The 22,225-nt window shown below is 39.3% G+C and overlaps 2 long non-coding RNA genes across 2 annotated transcripts; both read left to right on the forward strand.

Annotated features, from left to right (window-relative positions):
- The first annotated feature begins 8,785 nt into the window (after positions 1–8,785).
- Positions 8,786–10,311, forward strand: LOC131014101 (uncharacterized). Its single transcript, XR_009098045.1, has 2 exons — positions 8,786–9,758; positions 9,873–10,311. It is a non-coding gene; the product is annotated as an uncharacterized LOC131014101 (long non-coding RNA).
- A 9,531-nt stretch (positions 10,312–19,842) lies between these two features.
- LOC131014100 (uncharacterized) lies at positions 19,843–20,805 on the forward strand. Its single transcript, XR_009098044.1, has 2 exons — positions 19,843–20,252; positions 20,367–20,805. It is a non-coding gene; the product is annotated as an uncharacterized LOC131014100 (long non-coding RNA).
- The last annotated feature ends 1,420 nt before the right edge of the window (positions 20,806–22,225 follow it).

Raw genomic sequence — 22,225 nt, forward strand, 5'->3', positions numbered from 1 at the left:
ACTAACGAACATACGTATTTGGTAAAAAAAAGAGAAAAACTCGCCACCAGCAGGATTCGAACCTAGGGCAAATTGTTGTTCATGCGGTACATTGATTTGTTCATCAAATTTATACATCTGTTCGTTTTTGTTTCACGAATTCTCTATTATCTAAATATTTAGCATTCTCTATTTAATCTCTCTCTCTCTCTCTCTATATATATATATATATATATATATATATATATATATATATATATAGGGAGAGGTTCAAATAAGAACCACTAATAAAATAAGAACGGAGAACCATTTTAAGCCATTCGATCATCAAGATCTACGGTGGATGGATGCAGGTGCTGGGTTCGAATCTTGAAGGGAGCAAAAAAATTATTTTTTTCGGATGCATTAAATTTAATAGCGGATGCATTAATTTGTATAGCAGATGCAGTAATTTTATTGGTTCTTATGTTCTCACGATAATTGTGGTTCTCTCACTATAGAGATGAGATCCAGTGTCCCACAATCTTATGTGTGTCACTATGTCCCATGCTTATATCTATTATTTTAAAAATATTTTTTATAAAAATAAAATTTATTATAATACTATGAATTATATTGAAGTTTTATTTCAAAAAATTAATTTTTTAAAAAAGTATATACCATGACTTTGAATTTATCAACCTATTATTAGCTAATAAAAGTGAAATTAAATGATAAAAAATAATTATATACCCTAAATTGATGGATTAACCCTAGTTAATAATCACAAAATTAAACTAAAGCATATAAAGTTGAAATTGAAGAAAATATACATAAGAAATTAAACAAAATTGAAAATGGGATACAAAGTGAGACATAAAGTGTGATACACTGAATCTCAGTCCCTCACTATAACCGCACCATATATATATATATATATATATATATATATATATATATATAGGGGAAGGCTAAAATAAGAACGCTTATTAAAATATAAATTAAGAACCATTTTCAGCCCTTAGATCATCAAGATCTACGGTTGATTCATCACCTTGTTGGATATATTCATGGTCATGAGTTCGAATCTCAAAGGTAGCAAAAAATTATTTTTTCGATATTCATACCTTTATACAGTTTATTCATGCGTGTTATACATAAAATTCATGCATTTTTGCTGGTTCGTAATTCTTAAAATAAGGGTGGTTTATTGAATAACTGCCCCCTATATATATATATATATATATATATATATATATATATATATATATATATATATATATATATATATATATATAGGGTGTGGTTCTAGAGAGAACTACATTATTTGTGAGAACGGGAGAACCATCAAATCTAATGCATTCACTGTAAAAATTAATGCATTCGCTGTTAAAATTAATGCACTCAAAAAAATAAAAAAAATTGCTCCCTTCAGGATTCGAACCCAGGATCTGCATTCATCCAACAAGATTATGCATCCACCGTAGATCTTGATGATCGAATGGCTGAAAATGGTTCTCCGTTCTTTTTTTATTTATGGTTCTTTCCTGAACCTCTCCCTATATATATATATATATATATATATATATATATATATATATATATATATATATATAGGGTTATGTTCTACAAGAAAAAGAGCTTATACAAGAAATTAAGAAACATTGAAAATGTCAGTAATGCGGTTGAACATACCAATAATTTTATTAAACGTTTGGGGTTTTTGAGGTTCAAAACCTGGATACGTTCAACGCAATTACAGATATGTTCATCAAAAATCTAGATGCAAAATTTAATCTTAATTATTGGCCATTCGATAGATCATGATCAATGGCTGAGATTGTTTTCTCCTTTCTTTGCAAACATTTATTTTCCTATTGAACTTCCTCCTATATATATATATATATATATATATATATATATATATATATATTTATAGGGTAGAGCTACTGTGAAAATATTTCTTAAAATAAAAATAAAAATATTTTTCAATGTACGAATTTTATGTATAACACGTATGAATTCATCCAACAGGGTTACGAATTGTGAAAAATAAATTTTTGCTACCTTTGGGATTCGAACTCAGGTCCACAAATTCATCCAACAGGGTTACGAATCAACCGTAAATCTTGATGATCTAAGGGCTGAAAATTGTTTATATTTTATATTTTCAGAAGTGTTTTTATTTTAGCCCTCCCTATATATATATATATATATATATATATATATAGGGAAGGGCTACCGTGAGAGAACCTCTTAAAATAAGAAATAAGAACTAGGAAAAATGTATGAATTTTATTTAGAATACGTATGAATTACCTTTATGAAGGAATGAATTGTGAAAAATAATTTTTTGCTACCTTTAGGATTCGAACTCAGGACTATGAATTCATCTAACAGGATGATGAATTAATCGTAGATCTTGATGATCTAAGGACTGAAAATGATTCTTATTTTATATCTTAAAAAGTGTACTTATTTTAGCCCTCCCCTATATATATATATATATATATATAAAGAGTCGGGTTAACATAGAAGCCCCCTAAGAGAAGAACTAAAAACCAATAACAACCCTTAATTTCAACAAAATAAAACAAAAATGACCAAGATTTACTTTCAATTGCACACACGGTTATTCATAAAACTTATAAAATGATATACAAGTAATTTTGCATCAATACTTAACTGCATATCCCGTAATTGCTTCTTCCATTTCACTGAATCCAACTGCACAACTATTCTACCTCAAAAAGTCCAAGAGTTTCAAACGGAACTTTTTGATAGAGATCAGCGATAGCCTAAGGTGTCCGTGAAGAGGTTTCTCTTTCACTACAAAAAAATCGTTGATTACCGACGGCGAAATGCCGTCGGTAACAAAAGACGGCCGCCGATAAATAGTGTTACCGGCGGCGATAACGGCGGCAAGCTCCCGCCGCTAAACGGTTCGTCGGCAACGAAAATAACGACGTCGAACATCCGCCGTCGGCAGTTAACGGCGGCGATGCCGCCGGAATTGTCGCCGTTAAACGGCGGAGCCTAGCCGGAGAATTAGCGGCGGCAGCCATCGCCGCTAGTTACCGAGGGCGATTTTGCCGTCGGTAGAGAGCAACCGGAGTCCGGCAGACCCTGCCGGAAAACTAGCGACGGCGATTACCGCCGCTAACTAGCGGCGGCAAAACGCCGTCGGTAACAGGCTACCGCCGTCCGGTGGGTCTTTGCCGGAGGATGGCCGGGTATTTACCGAGGGCAAAAGCCGTTGGTAACTACCGACGGCGTTTTGCCCACGATAATGTTTTTAATTTTATTTTTTTATTTTATTTTATTTTATTTATTTATTTATTTATTTATTTATTTATTGTATATTGTATATCCACAATTTATTTTCGTATTTATACGGTATTGCATACTTTAGACGAACTTCCCAGTCGGCGACCCGACTTCCCAGTGGGTCACCCATCTTGCTTGTGCTCTGTGTCAATCACGCTTAACTTTGAAATTCTTTTCGAGTGATCACCAGTACAGAACACTCGTATTATTGATATATCTACATCTATTAATTCATTTAAATGCTATATACTCACTCATATAATTATAATCTTTGAATATGTGGAGATAATACCTGAAATATGTTGTTAATTAGTGATCGAGTTCGTTTCGGTCCTTATTTTTATCGTCGGTAAAATATTTAATTAATATTTAATATTTAATAATTAATTAATTAATTAATTAATTAATTATTATTATTATTTTTTTTAACATTAATACACCAAAAGTGTTTTAATTTAATTATTATAATGTGATTTGAATTTAATTAATATTTAATAATTAATTAATTAATTAATTAATTAATATTATTTTTTTTAAACATTAATACACCAAAAGTGTTTTAATTTGGTTATTATAATGTGATTTGAATTTATTTGTTTATGTTAAATGCAAACATCATCATCATCATTGCCATAAATATATAAAACATATATAGTTATAAATCTGTTGAGCGTCATTATTGGGCGGCTGCTTCAGATTTGGAGGATCTTGATAATTACTAGGTCCAGCATGGTCATGCACCATCCTTTCGTAGTTATTGTATAATCCATCATCCTCATTCATTATAGCATGTTCTCTCGGCATATACAGCGATGCTTCCCCGTGACAAACCCAAACTTTGTAATTCAGGACAAATCCACGCCTACTAACATGTTTTCTGACCGTAGGTACATCTAAATACGCTTGATTCTTGCACTTCTTACACGGGCACCTAATGTTACCTTGTCCATCTGTGTACGCCGTTTGATTGAACGCTCACTCAAGGAAAAACTCAAGCCCCGTTTCAAATACAGTACGATCATTGTATCTCGCGTACATCCACGTACGATTATCACTCATTCTTGCAAATTCTAATTGAAAAAAACAAATAAAATATAATAAATTACTTGAAATCTAACAAAATTTCGACAGCATAACCCCACTATCCTAACTACCAAGTGCTCGACTCTACCAGCAACTATAGTGACCATAGTGGTCCTAATTTACTAAGCCTATACTAGGTCTACCCGGCCCCCCAATGTCGAAGCAATAATACAATACAAATAAAAGCAATAAAAATCATGGTAATTAAATTAAAAACAATCATTTGTTGGGAGAAGATCCTTAATAAATAATCAATTTCTATCCCAAAGGGAGAAGATCCTTAAGAAATTGATTAAATCTATCCCACAATATTATCCAACATATATAAATTATTCTAACAAACAACTTAAACTAAATTGATTAAAATTAATATAATTTAAAATTAATCATGCTTCATAATTTAAAATTAAACTAACAACATATACTAATTGATTAATATAATTTAAAATTAATCATGCTTCAATTGATATAATTTAAAATTATTCATGCTTCATATAATTTATTTATAAACAAAGCCAATAATAAATTAATTATTAACTATATATAACAAATAAATCTATTTAATTAACATATAAATACATAAATAATTAAATAAATAATTAAACAAGAGAGCGTACGGTGGTGGTTTCCGGCGGGTGTCGTGAAGAAAGCGGCGAAACGAAATCGTCGAACTAAAATAAATTAATAATATAAGTCAAAATTTAAAAATTATATATATATATATATATATATATAGGGGAGGGCTAGAATAAAAACACTCTTAAGTGTATAAAATATAAATGATTTTCAGCCCTTAGATCATCAAGATCTACGGTTGATTCGTAACCCTGTTGGATGAATTCGTGGTCCAGGGTTCGAATCCCAAAGGTAGCAAAACATTATTTTTCATAATTCGTAACTATGTTTGATGAATTCGTAACCTTGTTGGATAAAATTCGTACATTAAAAAACGTTTATATTTATATTTTAAGAAGTGTTTTTACCGTAGCCCTCCCCTATATATATATATATATAGAGAGAGAGAGAGAGAGAGAGAGAGAAAGAGAGTTACCTGGGCGGCTGGGCACGGCGGCGGTCGGCGGCGGCTGTCGGCGGCGGTGGTCGGCTGGTGGAAGCAGCAGGCAGCAGCAGCAGGGGCGAAGCGGCGGGGGGGTGGGGGGATCTGTTATGCGCAAAAGTGAAAAAAGGAGGTTACGCGTGCCCTAATATTGACCATTACCGACGGCAATTGCCGCCGCTAGCTAGCGACGGTATAAACGCCGTCGGTAATTGTGTTAATTTAATGTTTTATTATATATTCGAAACTTACCGGCGGCGTCGCCGTCGCTAGTTAACGGCGGCGAGTTTGCCGTCGGTAACTGGCCGGTAATTTCGAAAGCTCGGGTCTCCTGGAATGCCGCCGCCGTGCCGCCGTTAATTACCGACGGCAAAATCGCCGCCGGTAATTTTCGCCGGTAATTACGCATTTTTTTGTAGTGTTTTTTTTGTTTCCCCTGTATTTTGAAGTGTAATAAATTGGATAATTGGATTATCCTCAAATAAGGATAATAGTTAACTTATCACCTAAACCAAACAACAAGTAACGTATTCAATTAATTGAATACATTATTAGGCATTTGAAACATAAATTTAAAGAAATGTTGAGTTTCCAGCAGCAGATTGATCTGCATCCATATCTGCTCTTATCCATCATCTTATTCTCATTATATGATCTCAGGAAATGGTTATGCAAGAAATTAACCAAGCAACAAAATTATGTATCAAATCCTGGCTCAGTATATAAATAAATATAATGTATTATATTATAATATTACTCTTAAGTAAGATATTTAGAAGCGATGCGATAGATGAATCAAATTTTGAAAACTAGGTGTTTTAACATATTACTATAGATTTAATTAGTTCAGGTGTCAAATGACACGTTTAAAAGGAAAAAAAAAATAAAAATTGAAGCATTATACTTTAATTTTTGTATTGAATGTATTTGCATTAGACAGTATGCTACTAATATAATGATCAAATTTTAACACGTAAATACACGAGCCAATTTTCGTAAATCATGGATCCAATTAATTGTAATTTCAATAAACATTAAAAAAAGAACCATATTTGTAACAAACAAAAACATATGGACATAATTTCGAAAAGAAAAGTGAACCGGATACATAAAAGAGAACCTTAAGGGTCTGTTTGATATGGGTTTATAGGTAGGATAAATTAAATTAATACAGATTAATTAGTGTGATGTTTGATATCATGTGTAGTTAATATGGTCAACTCCTACTTAATCCTACTTCTCCATGCTATTTTGTGGGATTAACCCATACTAATAATCCGTCCACCCCCCTCGGATAAATTTAATACTGACAAGTTGAATAAAAATTATGCTACCCTTCCTCACGCATATCGATGCAAATGCCCAAGTAATGGTGGACACACATGATATTTTTAAAATTATGTGAGGATAGTTTTGGTATTAGATAATATAATCCAACATAATCCTATGGATATCAAACATAATATAGGATTAAGTAGCCATGATATCAAACACCCATGAAATAATATAAATCCACACTAATTTCTCAAGATAATTTTAATCCTAATCAATCCTAAACTGCAAATCAAACGGCCCCTAAAGAGATGAGAAATAAATTTACTTAAATGATGGCGTCATTAAACACAACGTTTCAAGATGTTTGGGACAACAGTTTTTCCCTCATATTTTCATTATTTGTGAATGCATATATGGTCAGTCCTCTAGGCCTCGCACTAATAAATTGTCACGACCGCACTTGCTAAGGATAGCAAATTCGGGGAAACCGCGACTAAGGGGGGGAATTTAGGAGCGGGATTTAGAAAGGGGTATATTCAGTCTCTTAATGACTCGACTTGTATAAGGAAATCAATCGAAATATCTAGATATCAAGAAGGCCACAAGGGGACCGTACATAATAATATCCAGAAAAAGGGTGCTCAATGAGTTTGAGAACATTGTTAAATAATACATATTGTTTGACAAATAACATAATATCATAACGAAATCAGTGTTCGCAGCGGAATAACATTTTGAGTATATGTATGAAGACATATACTCTACTCTGAGGTACTCATCCTAGATCGACAAAAGCTCCGCTTGCACACTACATCCTCGATCACAGCTCAACCTGCACATTTATAAATACATACAGGGCTAAGTACGAAAGTACTTAGTGGACACTTGCCGAAATTTACATACATGCATAATATTTTATTGTCAAGCCTTTCAATAGTAGTAAGATACGAGGGTTTTCCTTTAAAGACTCGCATTTACCAAACATAATATCGTTTATTTCATCAATAACCCGCGCAGGCATTTTAATATCATTAATCACCATATCAGTAACTCGTGCCGAGAGGGAGGCCTCCCTCTACGGACACTATGATCGGCCAACCCGCTAGATGACTCACGATCACAAGGTGTACACTAATTCCGAAGGGATTTGCGGTCCCATCCAGAATCCGAATTCGATTAACATCAGATAGGCAATTAATAACAAAACATAAAGCATTTAGGCATTGACAATATTATTCAAAATTCATAAGCATAAAGTCTTAACAATTCTACTATATGGTTTTAGTTTATACGTAAGAAAGCCCACCTGAATAGCAGACTCACGGTTTAGCTCTAACTCTGGTGCTTGACCTTTAATCCGAGAAAATAAAATAAGATTCTAATTCTCGAAAAATCTCAATAAATGAGGATGCGTGAAATGATTATGCATGACTCATATTCCTTTAATTAACTTATGAGATGCTAATCCTATTTAAGGAAATAAAGCTCGTCTTATGAGGTCGGATTATTAATATTTAATAATCTACTCATCTTAAAAATAATCTAATTCACTTACTAATTAATAATTAGTAAGTCTTAAAATTAATCACTAATTAAATATAATTAGGATTAATAATGAGGCCTAAAATAATAATTCTTATTGGGCCTAAATAAATAAATAATAGGTGCCCAATTATATGGATTTGAAGCCCATAAGAAAATTAATAGAAGCCCATGGGAAGCCCAAAATGAATTAATCTCTGGCCCAACAAATAAAATGAACTAGGCCCAATAAGAGGGCCCAAAAATTCGCCCAAACCCGGCCCAAACCGGCCCAAACCCGGTCCAAAACCCTCTCCTTTTTTTTTCCCAAATTTACGCCTCTTTCACTCTCTCTACCGACATCTCTTTCTCTCTTTTATCAAAACACACTCACACACACTTTTTAATCTCTCTCTCTCTTCTAACCACAAAACACACGCACACACACTTTTTATCAAAACACATGCACACACACTTTTTCATCTCTCTCTCTCTTTTCACAAAACACACGCACACACACTTTTTATCAAAACACATGCACACACACTTTTTCATCTCTCTCTCTCTTCAAAAACAAGAAAAGAATGCTGCAACGTCTCTCACTCTCTCTTGCTCGATTTTTCTCCCTCTCTTCCCTTCTCTATTCGTCGCCTCTCTCTTCCTCCACATGAAGCACGCCGTCGAAGACGTCTCTGTGCCAGCGGAGAACATGTCGTAGACAACTGCTCGCGGGTTCCTCATCAGCTCCGCCATCGCCCAGTCCATCGCCGTCGACTGCTGCTGTTCTGGAGTTGGCTGCCGACTGCTGCTGTTCGTCGAGGAGTCCGATGACTGCTGCTGTTCGTCGAGGAGTCCGCTGACTGCTGCTGTTCGTCGAGGAGTCGCGGCTGTTGCTGCCGACAGAGGCCATCTCGCCGTTTGGTGCCGCCGCCGTCGGCTGCCGCTGCCTCGCCCAAAACTGACTCCCGGAGTCGCCGTTCGTCGTAGCGAAGGTCTCGGCAGTTCGTCATCTTCCCCGTTCGAATTTGCTGAAGGACACGAAGAGGAGCCCAAATTCTTCTCTCTTGATTTGGGTCTCGATCCGCCGCTGCCTCTACTCCGGTGGGTCGCCGTTCGTTCAATCTGGAGTCCGGCGAGGCAGCATTCGACCGTCGTCGTTAACTTCGTCATCTCGGCTCGACCGAACAGAACAGTCGGCCTCAGTTCCTGAGCAGGGCAGTAGCCCCGCTCCCTCTCAATCAAGCTAAGTTATATCCTTGACTCGTCTTCTTCCTACCATGTCTGAGTATCGATAAGCTTAAGCTTCTATGAGTAAGAAAGAATCAGGGTTTAACACTCTGTCAGTGAGCATGCTATCGCTATCCTTGTTCGTTCATTCATGTGCTATGTGTGAGGTCCTCATGGTTTGTGTTCTAGAGTGCAGTGGCAGTATACACATAAGTCTTTCTATTGCTATACATAACATGGACTGTTTGATGTAGTGGTAAAACATGATTATGCTCGTTGGTATGAATGCGAACTCGATTGGATAACTGAGGTAGTATAAATACCTTGAATGATGCTTGCTTTGGTGTTTGTTGGCTGTTGTGGTTGGATTAAATGAAGCAGCAGATCGAACTGAAATAATAAAGTTGTTCTTGCATTAATGCAGGTGGAATAAGGGAAGAAGGTGGAGCATTGAAGACAAGCTTACCTTGAGAATACTTGGTAGGATGAATTAAAGGCTCACTTCTCCTTGTGCAGTCCTCAAATGAAGAATGAAGAGAATGCAACAATGTTGGCTGTTTTGAATGACGAGGTGGTTTGGCTGGGAGCTTGTATACATGGGAGGAGGTACATTCTAGGGTGGCTGATTGACATATTTAGGTGTACTTGGGCATGGCAGCCTGCTGCATAGGCGTGGGAAAAGAAAAGGTGCAGCAAGCTCAAGAGGGGATAGGGGAGTGTGCAGCACATGTCTCCATACCTTATTGTTATTCCCATTTTCTTGAACTTAGGGGGGGGGGTGGCAGGTGGTGGAGTAGTAAAAATCTAATTTGTATTATTATCGAGATTGCTAAATTAAATCCATAGATTTAATTCGTTCGTCATTCTAATACCTAAATTAAATCCGTAGATTTAATTGGCTTCAAAGTCTGAAATAATTCACGACTTAAGTAACAATATAAAATAAACTCCATCTTGATTAATAAATAACACAACTTTGCTAAGTTGGTTATAACTTTGAATAATAATTATTCATTGATTCAAAGATTAACGTCGCGATTTTAAACACGCGAAGATAAATAAATGCATACTGCTAGTGTAGCGAATCTGTTTCCAAATTACGTAATTCAGAATCATAGTTGGAATTCATAAAGCGTTTCATTTACTAAAAAAATTAATAAACACGCAATATTGGACTTAAATAAATATAAAAGAGCGGGTTGTTACATACTACCCCTCTTAACAAAAATTTCGTCCCGAAATTTGCATACCTATGTAAAAAGTTCTGGGTATTTTTCTTTCATCTGGTCCTCAAGTTCCCACGTTGCTTCTTCAGGTCCATGGTGTCTCCACAGTATTTTGACTGACACGATCGATTTATTCCTCAACTCTTGCACCTTTCGGTCCAAAATGGCTTCAGGTTTTTCCTCGTACGTCAAGTCTGGGTTAAGAATCATTTCCTCTTGGTGAATCACGTGTTTGGGGTCAAACACGTACCGTCTCAGCTGTGACACGTGGAACACATTGTGGACGTTTCCAAAGCTAGGTGGCAGCGCCAACCTATACGCTACGGGACCTATTCTTTCAAGGATCTCATAAGGTCCTACAAAACGGGGTCTCAACTTACCCTTAACACCGAATCTGACGATCCCTTTCGAGGGTGACACTTTCAGGAAAACCTTGTCTCCAATTTGAAATTGTAGTTCGGTTCGTCGGGTATCGGCATAAGACTTCTGTCTATCCTGGGCCTCTTTAATTCTTGCTCTAATCTGGCGGATGGTCTCGATCATCTCGCTTACTGCATCTGGCCCAAGGATTTTTCTTTCACCCACCTCGTCCCAGTAAAGTGGTGATCTACACTTCCTTCCATACAGCGCCTCATAAGGTGCCATATCAATGGTCGCCTGGTAACTGTTGTTGTAGGCGAATTCGATCAGTGGCAGCACTGATTCCCAACTTCCTCCTCGGTCTAGCACCACTGTCCTCAACATATCTTCAAGGGTCTGAATTGTTCTTTCCGATTGTCCATCTGTTTGAGGATGGAAGGCGGTGCTAAAGTTCAATCTTGTTCCCAACTCCTTCTGCAAACTGATCCAAAATCTAGAAGTAAATTTTGAATCTCTATCTGAAGTAATGGATATTGGTATTCCATGTAGCCGTACAATCTCACGGATGTACAATTGGGCTAGTTTCTCCGATCCATAGGTAATTGGAATCGGTATAAAATGAGCACACTTCGTGAGACGGTCTACTATTACCCAAATAGCTGTGTTGCCCCTATTTGTCTTGGGTAGACCCGTCACGAAATCCATCGCTATGTGCTCCCACTTCCATTCTGGGATTTCTAATGGCTGCAATTTCCCATATGGTCGTTGATGTAAAGCTTTCACTTGCTGGCATGCAAGGCAGCGCTCTACAAACGAGGCTATATCTCGTTTCATTCCGTCCCACCAAAACTTCTGTTTCAGATCTTGGTACATTTTGGTACTCCCGGGATGAGCGGTATAGGGCGTGTCATGAGCTTCACTCATGATCTCATTTCTGAGTTCCTCGTTATGGGGAACACACAATCTTCCTTCAAAAAGAACGGCGTTATCCGTTGCCTCTTGGTAGCCTCCTGGCGTGCCTGTTCGGATCTTGAGACGAACTTTTTCTAAGTCCTCATCCGCTCTCTGGGCACTGACGATCCTTTCTCTGAGGTCTGGGGCGGCTACCAGAGTTGCAATAATCGCTCTTGTCGTTACTGGTGGCTGAACCACTTCTATCTTCAATCTGTCAAAATCCCTTACAAGCATGTCCTCTTGAGTGAGAAGGAGTCCTAACTCGGATTGAGTTTTACGACTTAAAGCATCAGCTACTACATTAGCTTTTCCCGGGTGGTAGTTGATACCGCAATCGTAATCCTTCACGAGCTCGAGCCATCTCCTCTGTCTCATGTTCAAGTCTTTCTGCTCGAAAAAGTACTTAAGGCTTTTGTGATCAGTGAAGATTTCACATCTAACTCCGTATAGATGGTGTCTCCAAATTTTCAAAGCATGCACAATTGCTGCTAGTTCCAGATCATGAGTGGGGTAGTTCAATTCGTGTGGCCTTAGTTGCCGTGAGGCATAGGCGATGACCTTTCCTTCTTGCATCAACACACAACCTAGCCCATTTTTGGACGCGTCCGTGAAGATCACGTACTCCTTATCAGCTGCTGGAACTGCTAGCACTGGTGCAGTTGTCAATTTCTTCTTCAGCTCTTGGAAGCTGGCTTCACACTCTTCGTTCCACTTATACTTGATTCCTTTGCGAAGTAATTGCGTCATTGGTCTCGCTATTTTAGAGAATCCTTCGATGAATCTCCGGTAGTATCCCGCCAAACCTAAGAAACTCCGGATTTCATTAGGTGTGGTTGGTGATTTCCACTCGCGCACTGCTTGCACCTTGGCGGGGTCCACCTTAATTCCATCTGCTGATACGATGTGTCCTAGAAACATTACTTCTTTCAGCCAAAATTCGCACTTGCTGAATTTGGCGAACAACTTCTCCGTCTTTAATGTCTCCAGGATGATTCTCAAATGATTTTCATGCTCTTGGTCATTCTTAGAATAGATGAGGATATCATCTATAAACACTAAGACAAATTTGTCTAAGTATGGATGGAAAACTCGATTCATGAGGTCCATGAATACTGCCGGTGCATTGGTTAGACCAAATGGCATGACAACGAATTCATAGTGACCATATCTTGTGCGGAAAGCGGTCTTGGGTATATCCTCTGGTCTGATCTTCAGCTGGTGATACCCAGACCTTAAATCTATTTTTGAGAATACACTGGCTCCCTTGAGTTGATCGAACAAATCATCTATCCTTGGAAGAGGGTATTTGTTTTTAAGCGTCAGTTTGTTCAATTCTCGATAATCAATGCACATCCTCATGGTTCCATCTTTCTTCTTGACAAAGAGCACAGGCGCTCCCCAAGGTGAGACACTGGGCCTGATGAAACCCAAGTCCAAGAGTTCCTGTAGTTGTACCTTCAATTCTTGTAGTTCCTTTGGGGCCATCCTGTATGGTGCCTTTAATACTGGGGCAGATCCAGGTTCTAGATCAATGGTGAAATCTAGTTGCCTGTCTGGAGGTAGTCCCGGCAATATTTCAGGAAAAACTTCTGGAAAGTCTCGTACTATTGCCACATCTTCCACCTTCTTGTCTTCACTAGCTTCCCCGTTTAGGTAGACGAGATAAGCTGTGCTTCCTTCCTTCATCATCTCCTTTCTGGCTTGTAATGCGGATATCACTGGTACTCTTTTCTTCATACCTATGCCGTGAAATTCCGTCGGTTCCTTTCCAGGTGGTCGAAGAGAAATTTTTCGTTCACTACAAAGGATGGTGGCGTGATTCTCAGCTAGCCAGTCCATTCCTAAGATCATATCTACGTCCCACATGAGCAGAATATTAAGATTGTTCGCTACCATCTTAAGTTCTCCTATTTCAAATTCTACGTTCGAGCAAACATGTGTGGTGGTAGATCTTCCTCCTGAGGGTGTAGTGATTCTTAAGGCACACTTAGCTCGTTCTGATTCGATTTCTACGGTATCTACGCAAGGGACAGATATAAAAGAATGCGAGGCACCAGTATCGAACAGAATCATTATGGAAAAACCTTTAAGCTTGCCCATACCTGCCAGGTTTCCTTGGTTTTTCTCGGGCTGGTTTTGGGTGAGAGCAAAGGCTCTCGCCTGCTGCGGCAATGGTTGCTGCCGCCTCTGTTGCTGTTGGCGCTGTTGGTGCTTGTGTTGGTATTGCTGCTGGTATGGCTGTTGTTGGCGGGGTTGGTGTTGCCCTTGAACTGCTTGCAGGGGCTGGGCATAAGTGGCCCTGATTGCCGCGCCCTGCTGTTTGTTGGGGCATTGTGAGGAGTAGTAGCCCTTCTGGCCACACGTGTAGCAACTGTCAGTTCCAGCCCTACAGACACCACGATGTGGTTTGTGGCATTTTGGACAAAGGGGAACTTCATTTTGTCTTTGGCTGCCTCCAGCCGGGGCAGGACCCTGTTGCTTCCCTTGTCCTTGTTGCTGATATTGTCTCAACGGCGCATTTCCTTGCCATGGCCTCTTGTTAGTCTGGTTTTCAATTCCTCCATGGTCGTTCCAACTGCGCTTCCCTTTAAAGTTCTGAGGGCGTGCAGGTGGATTGGCTGGTGCTGAGGTCTGTGGCGGGGCCAATCTTTCTACTGGCATTGCAGCTTCGATGTCCAGTGCCCTATTCAAAGACTCAGTGTATGAGAGTCCACCATGACTAGCTAGAGTCATCCGAATCTCGTGCCTCAGACCGGCACAAAATTTCTCCGCCATTTTCTCATCAGTATCCACCTGCTGCGGAGCATAACGCGACAGATCGCAGAACTCTCTGTCATACTCCGTCACCGTCTTCTTCCCTTGTTTCAGGCTATAGAACTCAGCCTCCTTCTTCTTCCTGTAGCTCTTGGGAATATACTTATCGTATAATCCAATTTTAAAGTCATCCCAAGTGTAAGCTGCCCATTGTTCGGGAGTCAGAGTCTTTCGGCGGGCTTCCCACCAAAAGTCAGCCGATCCGGCTAGTTGGAAAGACATGCACGAGAGTCGCTCCTCTTCTGTGCAGTGTAGGAAAGTGAAGATACGCTCCAAGGCGCGTATCCAAGCTTCGGCCTCGGCTGGGTCGCCTGTCCCAGTGAACGTGGGCGGATTCTGTCGAAGAAAAAGTTCTTCAGTCCTTCTAGCAGGGGGTGGAGGGGGTGGGGTAGGTTCCCTGTCGTTCCGCCGCTCTTCAGGTATTTCATTGCGATTTCCATCATTGTTAACGTTTCTTCTAGGGGGGCGACCTCGTTTAGGCGGCATTCTGCAATTTACAATTATCCATTTTAACACATTCTATACATGAGTCTCTAAGGCAATTAATAAAGAATTGTTGGTCAAAATCTAAAAATATCATAACTCCAAAACTAAGATTTTCACAGGAACCGTCGCATACACAAGTCACATTATTCAAAGTTACTACATTCTTAACTGACTTGTGAAGAATAAAACCCGTAGAGAAACATAAAACATACACGAGATCGTCGTAGAAAGCCCATGCTAGGGTCATATATATATAGATATCCTGGAAAATTGCCTCATCGAGGGCTTTTACATCGTCAACCAAAATGTAAGTAAAGTCGATCCGAGTACTCCCTATGGTGTACCGGCTTACTAGCTATGTAACCTCAAAATGGTACTTAATCATGGAACGTCAACGTTTTCGTACTAATGCTAGCTAGAGACAACATAAATAAAATCATAGTCATAGATTACAAAAATATCGGAACGAATCATCGTTTCTGGCAAATATCAACAAGCTTAAAAATTATCAAATCCGCGAATCCTGAGTCGCGGTACGGCTGCTTCTTGGTGACGTTAGGGGGTCCTCCTTCGGATCCTCCTCGGGGTCCTCCTCCGGATCCTCCTCGGGGTCCTCCTCAGGATCCTCCTCGGGGTCCTCCTCCTTATCCTCGCTCGGCTCCCAGATGGGCAACGGAGTCTCTCCCTGGCCCTCGCCTGTCTCCCGCATGATCTGGGCTGAGCGGAAGATGTCGTCCACAATCTCACGGATCGGATCATCTCTGGTACTGATCCTGACCGTGGTGCGAGGCTTGATCGGAGCTGGAGGTGGCACGGGCTCGGGATGAGTACTCCTCATCGTACCATACGGTACTGTACCATCATCCTCCTGCACAGGGTATTTGCCCCTATCTAGAAACTCCCTCATGTTGGCCATGACCCTGTCGACCTCTGCCATGGCAGCCTCAAACCTTGCGTCTATCGTAGGTATCATTGGTGGTGGAGGAGTAGCAGCCCGAGCTGATGAGTCAGGAGGCGATGGGAAATCCCTGCGAGCCCGTGGACGAGAAGGGCCTGCCTCGTCATCGTGCCTACCACGGCGCCCTAGAACTGAGGCTCGTGGTGGAGGATCTCGGGGCAAGGCCATCGAGGGCTCGGGAGCAGTAGTGGGTGCTTCCGCTGGCAAAGGCGTCCCCACCTGTACGTAGTCTCCCGGCAGGATGTAGGGCCCTAGAGGAGCGCGGCCCCACAAGGTGAAACAGGCCTGAAGCTCTGCAATGAAGCTAGGGAAGTCTCCCACGAGGTCGTGGTAATCCTCCCGGCGAAAGATGTAATGGGCCGAGATCAGCCTAGCCCATCCCTGCCATTCGGAAGGTAACAGTAAGATCAACCTCTGGATACCGTCATACCCTGATACTCCATGTACACTCGCTTCGACCCAGTGTCTGTGAAAACCTGCGAGAAATTGTCCGAGGTTATCCCCGTGACATGGAGCATAGGTGCGGTAGGACCGCTTGACCTCTTCTGGACTAGCCCATGGGGGCAGTGGTCGTCGTCGGGTGAAAACAGTCCTCGCCATCTAACAAAGGAAGTTCTATCGTTAAAAGTAGCACACGACAAGTAACTTAAGGCGATAAGGTTCTAATTATCTAAAATCAGAAAACAAGTTCGGTTCAATAACCAAAACGTACAAACTCACAACATCATCTAAATCTAGTATTTATGCACAAGCCATACAGGTTCTTAATACTTAATCACCGATTAAGAATTCGACTATCATATAGTTCTAGTGTTATTGTTTACCGATCTTAGGGCTTGTTATGCAATGATGATATACTCTTAGATCTAGCAACGAGCACTAAAATTTCGACAAAAGTTCAAAAGGACAAGTTAATTCGAGATCTCATCGTAGAAAAACACTCGAATATTTAAGCTATGCCCATGCCATCAACGTACTATTGGCGTTCGTTACGCTGCTCAATCTTCATGCTCGTGGTTTCATCATGCGACCCTTCGTGTGATTCTTCTTTCTCTATTTCGACCGTCATTGTCGATGTCATCGTAACATGAAGAAAAGTTAAGGCATCTCCCTAAGTTCTCTTCTATGTTCCGTTGTGTGAGTGAGCATATATAACTTAACAGTTCTAAGTTCTTGTGATTCATACAATAGTCATACTTATTCATGCTTCATACATTTCAAGAAATTAACTTAATTAAAACTTGAAAGTACTTACCATAACCTCTGTTGAGCGTGACGAGATGTAGTGCCAAGCTTTTGTCAACTAGTTTAAAAGTATATTGACTTACTTAATCTAGACTCAACTTAGAAGGAATGATTAGTACTCAGAGCAAAAGAAATGCTCTGATACCATTCTGTCACGACCGCACTTGCTAAGGATAGCAAATTCGGGGAAACCGCGACTAAGGGGGGGAATTTAGGAGCGGGATTTAGAAAGGGGTATATTCAGTCTCTTAATGACTCGACTTGTATAAGGAAATCAATCGAAATATCTAGATATCAAGAAGGCCACAAGGGGACCGTACATAATAATATCCAGAAAAAGGGTGCTCAATGAGTTTGAGAACATTGTTAAATAATACATATTGTTTGACAAATAACATAATATCATAACGAAATCAGTGTTCGCAGCGGAATAACATTTTGAGTATATGTATGAAGACATATACTCTACTCTGAGGTACTCATCCTAGATCGACAAAAGCTCCGCTTGCACACTACATCCTCGATCACAGCTCAACCTGCACATTTATAAATACATACAGGGCTAAGTACGAAAGTACTTAGTGGACACTTGCCGAAATTTACATACATGCATAATATTTTATTGTCAAGCCTTTCAATAGTAGTAAGATACGAGGGTTTTCCTTTAAAGACTCGTATTTACCAAACATAATATCGTTTATTTCATCAATAACCCGCGCAGGCATTTTAATATCATTAATCACCATATCAGTAACTCGTGCCGAGAGGGAGGCCTCCCTCTACGGACACTATGATCGGCCAACCCGCTAGATGACTCACGATCACAAGGTGTACACTAATTCCGAAGGGATTTGCGGTCCCATCCAGAATCCGAATTCGATTAACATCAGATAGGCAATTAATAACAAAACATAAAGCATTTAGGCATTGACAATATTATTCAAAATTCATAAGCATAAAGTCTTAACAATTCTACTATATGGTTTTAGTTTATACGTAAGAAAGCCCACCTGAATAGCAGACTCACGGTTTAGCTCTAACTCTGGTGCTTGACCTTTAATCCGAGAAAATAAAATAAGATTCTAATTCTCGAAAAATCTCAATAAATGAGGATGCGTGAAATGATTATGCATGACTCATATTCCTTTAATTAACTTATGAGATGCTAATCCTATTTAAGGAAATAAAGCTCGTCTTATGAGGTCGGATTATTAATATTTAATAATCTACTCATCTTAAAAATAATCTAATTCACTTACTAATTAATAATTAGTAAGTCTTAAAATTAATCACTAATTAAATATAATTAGGATTAATAATGAGGCCTAAAATAATAATTCTTATTGGGCCTAAATAAATAAATAATAGGTGCCCAATTATATGGATTTGAAGCCCATAAGAAAATTAATAGAAGCCCATGGGAAGCCCAAAATGAATTAATCTCTGGCCCAACAAATAAAATGAACTAGGCCCAATAAGAGGGCCCAAAAATTCGCCCAAACCCGGCCCAAACCGGCCCAAACCCGGTCCAAAACCCTCTCCTTTTTTTTCCCAAATTTACGCCTCTTTCACTCTCTCTACCGACATCTCTTTCTCTCTTTTATCAAAACACACTCACACACACTTTTTAATCTCTCTCTCTCTTCTAACCACAAAACACACGCACACACACTTTTTATCAAAACACATGCACACACACTTTTTCATCTCTCTCTCTCTTTTCACAAAACACACGCACACACACTTTTTATCAAAACACATGCACACACACTTTTTCATCTCTCTCTCTCTTCAAAAACAAGAAAAGAATGCTGCAACGTCTCTCACTCTCTCTTGCTCGATTTTTCTCCCTCTCTTCCCTTCTCTATTCGTCGCCTCTCTCTTCCTCCACATGAAGCACGCCGTCGAAGACGTCTCTGTGCCAGCGGAGAACATGTCGTAGACAACTGCTCGCGGGTTCCTCATCAGCTCCGCCATCGCCCAGTCCATCGCCGTCGACTGCTGCTGTTCTGGAGTTGGCCGCCGACTGCTGCTGTTCGTCGAGGAGTCCGATGACTGCTGCTGTTCGTCGAGGAGTCCGCTGACTGCTGCTGTTCGTCGAGGAGTCGCGGCTGTTGCTGCCGACAGAGGCCATCTCGCCGTTTGGTGCCGCCGCCGTCGGCTGCCGCTGCCTCGCCCAAAACTGACTCCCGGAGTCGCCGTTCGTCGTAGCGAAGGTCTCGGCAGTTCGTCATCTTCCCCGTTCGAATTTGCTGAAGGACACGAAGAGGAGCCCAAATTCTTCTCTCTTGATTTGGGTCTCGATCCGCCGCTGCCTCTACTCCGGTGGGTCGCCGTTCGTTCAATCTGGAGTCCGGCGAGGCAGCATTCGACCGTCGTCGTTAACTTCGTCATCTCGGCTCGACCGAACAGAACAGTCGGCCTCAGTTCCTGAGCAGGGCAGTAGCCCCGCTCCCTCTCAATCAAGCTAAGTTATATCCTTGACTCGTCTTCTTCCTACCATGTCTGAGTATCGATAAGCTTAAGCTTCTATGAGTAAGAAAGAATCAGGGTTTAACACTCTGTCAGTGAGCATGCTATCGCTATCCTTGTTCGTTCATTCATGTGCTATGTGTGAGGTCCTCATGGTTTGTGTTCTAGAGTGCAGTGGCAGTATACACATAAGTCTTTCTATTGCTATACATAACATGGACTGTTTGATGTAGTGGTAAAACATGATTATGCTCGTTGGTATGAATGCGAACTCGATTGGATAACTGAGGTAGTATAAATACCTTGAATGATGCTTGCTTTGGTGTTTGTTGGCTGTTGTGGTTGGATTAAATGAAGCAGCAGATCGAACTGAAATAATAAAGTTGTTCTTGCATTAATGCAGGTGGAATAAGGGAAGAAGGTGGAGCATTGAAGACAAGCTTACCTTGAGAATACTTGGTAGGATGAATTAAAGGCTCACTTCTCCTTGTGCAGTCCTCAAATGAAGAATGAAGAGAATGCAACAATGTTGGCTGTTTTGAATGACGAGGTGGTTTGGCTGGGAGCTTGTATACATGGGAGGAGGTACATTCTAGGGTGGCTGATTGACATATTTAGGTGTACTTGGGCATGGCAGCCTGCTGCATAGGCGTGGGAAAAGAAAAGGTGCAGCAAGCTCAAGAGGGGATAGGGGAGTGTGCAGCACATGTCTCCATACCTTATTGTTATTCCCATTTTCTTGAACTTAGGGGGGGGGGTGGCAGGTGGTGGAGTAGTAAAAATCTAATTTGTATTATTATCGAGATTGCTAAATTAAATCCATAGATTTAATTCGTTCGTCATTCTAATACCTAAATTAAATCCGTAGATTTAATTGGCTTCAAAGTCTGAAATAATTCACGACTTAAGTAACAATATAAAATAAACTCCATCTTGATTAATAAATAACACAACTTTGCTAAGTTGGTTATAACTTTGAATAATAATTATTCATTGATTCAAAGATTAACGTCGCGATTTTAAACACGCGAAGATAAATAAATGCATACTGCTAGTGTAGCGAATCTGTTTCCAAATTACGTAATTCAGAATCATAGTTGGAATTCATAAAGCGTTTCATTTACTAAAAAAATTAATAAACACGCAATATTGGACTTAAATAAATATAAAAGAGCGGGTTGTTACATAAATTCAATGTTGTCTTCAATTTTCTCTAACTGCCAACACCAACAAAAGACAAAGCACTTATTTCGATTAATTAAGTTTTGAAACTGCCTCTACTTTGCATGTGCATTGATAATCTACATTGTTGAGACAAGTTCATAAATTACATTGCCCGTCGATACTCTACGGTTTCAAAATATTATATATGCGTAACTAAATTGTTACATTTTTAAGTGATTCTTACAAGACTGAAATGCGCTTTAATGCCGTGGCTTTCACCGAAATTTCTACCTAAAATGTTTAAATGAATTTTATATTAAACGACGTAGTTGGAATGTCTACGTCACTTCAATTAGTCGCAACAATCTTATTAATTTGTCACTTTTGCTAGTCACGATCTCATTAATTCGTCGAAAATCGACAATCGTGTGAAAGATAAGAACTATTGAAAATTATTGTATTTAGAGGTAAATGTTTTAATTTATTGACCAAAATAGAATTAAGTGAAAATTTTTGTATTTAGGCGCAATTTCACTACTATATACCCAGCATTAATAATTGAGCAATCTATTGTTAAAAATGAGAATTTTGGCCGGTAAATTGGTTAACGATTGATTACGATTCAGAAAAATAATTAACGATTTATTTGAGCCTATCACTATTTCAATGGTCGTCCCCCCTCTTTTAGTGACCGAAAAATTCGAATATTATAAGTACCGATTTTGATTTTAAATTTTTGCCATTTTTACATTTTTCACAATCGAATTTTCGGTCTTGAATTAATGGCTGAAAATTCACTACAAAAAAATAGCTTTAAAAGACACCTGGAAATGTCCCAATAAATAGTTTATTGCAACATCTAACCTATCTCCACATTGATTTTTAGTGTCGTGTGTAATAGTGTAGCCAAAGGGTTAATTAGCTATGGTGACACTTGATAATGTCATAATATGTTAATTATTTATCAAATTTTAAAAATATAATACAACAGTTACTAATTTCACGAAAACTGACTAATACTACATTTTTTATTGTCTAGAAATATACTTTATTACAACACCTGATGTGATTTATTGTGACAATGTAAAATGTCACTTT

The sequence above is a fragment of the Salvia miltiorrhiza genome, chromosome 3 (genome assembly GCF_028751815.1).
Source record: "Salvia miltiorrhiza cultivar Shanhuang (shh) chromosome 3, IMPLAD_Smil_shh, whole genome shotgun sequence".
In the NCBI taxonomy this organism is placed as follows: Eukaryota; Viridiplantae; Streptophyta; class Magnoliopsida; order Lamiales; family Lamiaceae; genus Salvia; species Salvia miltiorrhiza.